Genomic DNA, 5,685 nt, shown 5'->3' on the forward strand with positions numbered 1-5,685 from the left:
TTGGCGTAGTCAGCCGTTTCCAATCTAACCCTGGACCCGAGCACTGGATTGCTGTTAAGCATGTTCATAAGTATCTTCGAGGAACTAGGAACTTGATGCTTACATACTCAGGTACCGACCTGACTATGACGGGATATACCGACTCCGATTTTCAAGCGGATAAGGATTCCAGGAAATCCACTTCGGGATTTGTGTTCATCCTTAATGGTGGATCTGTTGTGTGGAGAAGTATTAAGCAATCTTGCATTGCTGACTCCACAATGGAAGCAGAATATGTGGCTGCTTGTGAAGCATCCAAAGAGGCTGTATGGCTTAGAAAATTCTTTAAGTATTTGGAAGTTGTTCCAAACGTCGACGAGCCCATGACCCTTTATTGTGATAATAGTGGGGCTGCCGCTAACTCAAATGAACATCGAAGCCATAAGCGCTCTAAACATATTGAGAGGAAATATCATTTGATTCGAGAGATCGTGCAGCGCGGAGATGTGGAAGTGAAGAAGATCTCAACAGTGGACAACCTGGCAGATCCATTCACGAAAGCCCTAGCGAACAAGGTCTTCGACCAACATCGAGAGGGATTAGGCATGAAGGACTACACACATCTTCTTTGAGTCAAGTGGGAGTTTGTTGTCAATGGTGCCCACAAGAAGAGTTGTAGTCTTTATCTTGTACATTTGATGTAATAAAGTCTCACAAAGACTCTTGCTTGTAATTGTTTATTCATTATGAAAAAGTTGAAACGTTCATTCATTCTTCCTTGTCTGTTTGAAGTTTTATGATAAACCATTAGTCTTTAGTCCATAAACAAACTTAACAACTTACGAAGAGACAAATGTAGATTTGCATGAACAAACTGATCATGGTTTGCTTAAAACGATATATTCGCAATCTAAGAGTCAAATGACTATTGACTTCAGTACGATTGTTGGGAGAATCTATGATGTCTGGTTATGGGGTATTGAGAGTTGGAGACTCTATAGTTGTTCTAGGTATCTTCCGTAGGTACTGCATTGACCAGTGCACTTCTAGAGACAATATAAGAACAAACCATTTAACCTCTTCTGTCTCGAAGTCACTACGTATGAATTGCATCATGCTTACCTTAATCCTGAAATGAGACATGCCATTTCACAGCTTACGTATTCTCATTTGGGAAAGTCAGAGTTCGGACTCACTATATGATTCTGAATAGGACCTATTGGTAATTCTGAATCATGACTCTTTTGGATGAATCAATATGACTTGTTAGCTCCTTTTCAATACATTGTTTCTAACTTATTCACAAGCGACAAAGGAGTTGAGGAAATAACAGCTAGAAGGGTAAAATGGTAATTTTGTAAATCCCGACCTGCTGATGATATTCATGAAGGGTAAACATCGATAATATTCAGTGGATTCACTCATTACAATTAGGTTGAATTCTAGAGTAAAAATAAATTCATTTGAACCGAGAGATTTTCAGTGTCAATTCTTTAGTGGAGTCAGTTGACATTAAGCTGAACTTGGAAAAGGTTTGTGAACTTTTGAGTCCAAGTATTTAGCTCGAGCTTTGTTCATTTGGATCCATGAGATCACTGTCACAAATCATATCGAGTAGGAATAGTTAAACTAGAACACCGAAGTCAAAACAAGAACGAGACAAGTTTTACGAAAATTGTCAAAAGGGTAATTTTTTTCTTTTTCGACATAGGATGAAATGAATGTGAATAAATTTGTTGACATTGTCATTTGATGACTTGCATCCACTCGGCCAAGTTAATTTATTTGGGCCTTGTGGATTAATTTTATTTCATAAGAGTTTTATTGAAAATTCTTAATGAGTCTTTCTCATGTTGTCATGAACAAATGAAGAAGCTTCTAGGAGCCCCTTCTAGAGAACCTTGGCCGCCCAACCCATAGAGAGAAAGAGAGATTATTTTGTGCATAAATGTATCAAGATACTTTCCAAAAGAAAAAGAGGAAACAAATTTCCTCAAAGAGGAAAGTACAATTTCGGCCAAGATAAGTCAAGGAAGAAGAAAAATAAAAGAGGAAACAAATCCAAGGTGTCATGAAGGCTTATGTTGGCCGTGTGACTTGGATAGAGAAATGGAAATATTTGCTCATGAATATGTGATATTCTATAGAAGAGGAAACTACCTTATTGAAGGTAAAACCTCTCCTATAAATAGAACCATCATTCCTCTCATTTCATTAATTCCACATAAGTTAGAGATTGAGAGCTTCTCTCTCTAGACATTGTGGTGGCCGATCCTCTTTCTCTCTCTCTCTAGTTATTTTCGGTTTTTGTTTTGGCACCTAGGTCCACATTTGACCTAGTGTTTTAGCTCTTCGACTTAGAGACTTGTTCTCGAGTCGTCGTGTTTAAAAGTGCCCACTCACATAAACAGAGTTATTCGCTTGGTATGTAGTTGACTTAAGTCTCCACATTTACCCAGAATAGATCGTCTGAAACTTCTTGACTTTGCTGTTTTCTTGTTTTACACGCTTCTCGAGACTCTGCACGTCCTGAAGCGTTAGCACGTCTTGAAGCGTTGAGAGAACTAGAATCCGAAGATGAAACTTTGTTAGTTATTCGATTCAAAAGATGTTAAAGACTTTAAGGTTCATTGTCGGGATTCGTTGTGAGTCGGTTCGGGGGTTTGAGAATTTATTTTACTTAGTTCCCGGCTTTTCGGAAATTAAACTTATTTATGACTCATACGTTCGTACCGAATAAATCGTACGAAATAAAGGTTCAACGAGTTATTTCTAATTGAGTCTTAAATAAATTAATAATCCGAGTTATACAACCGAGAATTTCAAAACAATACACTGAAACTAAATTATCGAACGTCTTTTAATTAAATAATTAACAATTATTTAATACAAGTCTAAATCATTAAAGTATAACTCAAAGTTTAACGCTACAAAGCGATAAACGACTCGCGAGTAAGATCGAGCTTCACTCTTTTTCCGAACTCTCTAAGTCTCGGCTTCGATACGCTCGATTCCGCCGGCTCTCGCTCTTCTCGACTTGCTCTGTGACTGAGCTGTGAAATTAGAAAACAAACATCGAGTCAATTCATAATCCCAATTCCTGACTCAAATCTTAGAATTCTGGTTCTCGGTCTCACTCCGAGATCCGAGAAATTCCCGACCTAAACGACGAACCATAACCTCAATCAACCAAAACTGAATATGTCACAAAAACAACGCTAAACATGTCAATAAATCCGAGAATACCCTAGACATCCAGATTCAACCAAAATAATAGCAGCCTAACATGAACAGCCGCAAAGAAATTAATCTCATAGTCGAATCCAACAGAGACATTCACGTACAATCTCCGATTCAAGTAACTTGAACAAAGCCATGATCAAACAAACAAAGTCACGATCAACATGTCAAAAATTCCGAATCATCATCGAACTATCAAACGGGCCACAATTCTTGACTCAAAACAACAACAACCACACCAAAATTCTCGGACTCAACGAAATCGATACTCACGGCACGAGACTACTATCATGCTCGGCCAAAATCATACAATGAGGTAAATCAAGCAATCCAACATTTCTGAGGCTCAGAATTAACATCACATACACAAGAGTCACAATGATTCACACAGCCAAAACAGGTCATACGGCCAACCAACAAATGCAACCTACGTTTACACGGTCGAAACAATTTCCAAACCAAACCTCATCAATTTCCCAAAATTCATCATAGCCTCAACATAATTGATCGTAAACCACTCTGAAAAAAAAACTAAAAATCGTCAATTCACGCTCAGAAATAAAAACCCCAAATTCCCATTTCCAAACCCTAATTCTCGGATTCTTCAATTGAGTCATAGAAATTCTTACCTCACTTGATGAATTGGACTACTTGGACGAAGTTCTACCTCCTCTCACTGTCCGGGATGCTTGCCGGAGCCCCTGAAAACACGCGGCCGAGATGAAAACGAGCAAGAGGGATTTTAAACCCAAGAAGAATTTGAAGGAGTTTGGAGAGAAATTGGCGGAATCAAACTCAATCCTCACCTCCAATTTCGTCTCTGGTGACCACTCGTCCTTCTCCGGTGGTCGGGTTCGTGCACGCGGTCTATTTTGTGCCGGCTTGCTCGCGATTTCTCCTGGTTCGCGGCGTGGCTGGGTCGCGCGAGGAGGTGGAGCGAGGATGAAGGAAGAGAAGGGGGGTGAAGATGAACGAGGGTGGTGATGTGGTTTGCTTGCAGGAAATCGCGATGGAGATGAATAAGAGAAGAAGAAGACTGAAGAAGATAATGAGGAGAGAGAGAAAAAACTATTTATATGACCAAGTTCTCGAAATTTATTAATTTAAATCCTTTTGTTTCTTCATTACTTCAACCCGACCCCACTTGAGAAATATCTTTCAAATGGGTCCTGAGTATTGTTACAATTATATCCTTTATCACATAATTATTTAATTTAATCCGTGACCAATCGGATTTTAATTGAATAATTAAACCGAGAACTTTCTCGTTCGTTCTTGATTAATTTTAATATATTTAAAGTCTCTCGGAAAGAATTCTCGTCCTTGAGAATTTATTTATATAATTAAATTCCGGATTATTTCCTCGGAAAATAATTTATTATTCAAGGCGAACTCGATAAATTCTTTATTTATTCCGATATTTTCCATTACCTTAAAATAATTTAAATTAATTCGATAAAATTATACGTCCATAATTTACTAAATAATATAATTGTAACAACGGAAGCTCGTTTATTAAACGTGAATTTACAAGTCGAGAGATTCAAAAGTTTATCATTTACATCTTAATACACAACGACAGCTCAGCCGATATCATTTTCAAGACAGCCTAGGACAGGATGAAGCTCGCCAGGCTAAGGCCGACTCCGATTTCGACCATCTCTTTGGTTTCTCCGAAGAAAGGGTAATAACCGAAGGGACCATCGATTTGTTGGTCACTTTTGGAACCTCTGGTGGTGGATCAACCCTCCGCCTACAACATTATCATTGGCCGCCCCATTCTGAATCGATTGAGGGACATCACTTCCACCTACCATCTCATGATAAATTCCTGACCGAGAAGGGAATCTCCGTGATGATGGGAGACCAATCGATGGAGAGAATGTGATATGCCCAAGGAATGAATGGCAGGGCGGCTGGGAAAATGGTGAACACAGTCTACCAGCTTGGAGACAAGTTCTCATGCAAGTTGGAAGAAGGAGACACATTTGGGGAGCTGGATCAAAAGGACAAAGTGGCGCGTCGTTAGGTGGAGATGCCTGACTACCTCATGCCCGTCGTGTTGGATGACACCAAACTTGACCAAGTCATCAAAATTGGCGCCCAACTCTCGACCGAGATCCGACACTAACTCGCAGCCTTCCTGCGCGAGTTCAAAGATGTCTTCACTTGGACACAACCCGACATGCCTGTTGTCGGTCGTTTTCGGAAAACCCGAGACGCCAAGAAGGCACGTCGCTCAAAGGGCCGATGGTCAGGCCGGAGGTCCTGAAGAGCGGCAAGTCTTCAAGCCCTCGCCCAAACTCTTGACTCCTTGAGTCGAGCCTAGCCCCTCGAGTTGAGACTTGAGTCGGCTCCCCGAGTTGAGCCTCGCTCCTCGAGTTGAGACTTCATTCAGTCTCCTCGAGTCGAGCTTCGCTCCGCGAGTTGAGCCTTGAGTCAGTCTCCTCGAGTCGAGCTTCGCTC

The 5,685-nt window shown here is 40.4% G+C and overlaps 1 long non-coding RNA gene across 1 annotated transcript; it reads right to left on the bottom strand.

Annotated features, from left to right (window-relative positions):
* Positions 1–2,760: 2,760 nt before the first annotated feature.
* Positions 2,761–4,260, bottom strand: LOC149404272 (uncharacterized). The gene is made up of 3 exons (XR_016295453.1): positions 4,026–4,260; positions 3,849–3,920; positions 2,761–3,032 (listed from the first exon to the last, which is right to left on the bottom strand). It is a non-coding gene; the product is annotated as an uncharacterized LOC149404272 (long non-coding RNA).
* Between the last annotated feature and the right edge of the window lie 1,425 nt (positions 4,261–5,685).

Source organism: Urtica dioica, chromosome 2 (assembly GCF_054948205.1).
Source record: "Urtica dioica subsp. dioica isolate 48M chromosome 2, U.dioica_male_clone48M_v1_H2, whole genome shotgun sequence".
In the NCBI taxonomy this organism is placed as follows: domain Eukaryota; kingdom Viridiplantae; phylum Streptophyta; class Magnoliopsida; order Rosales; family Urticaceae; genus Urtica; species Urtica dioica.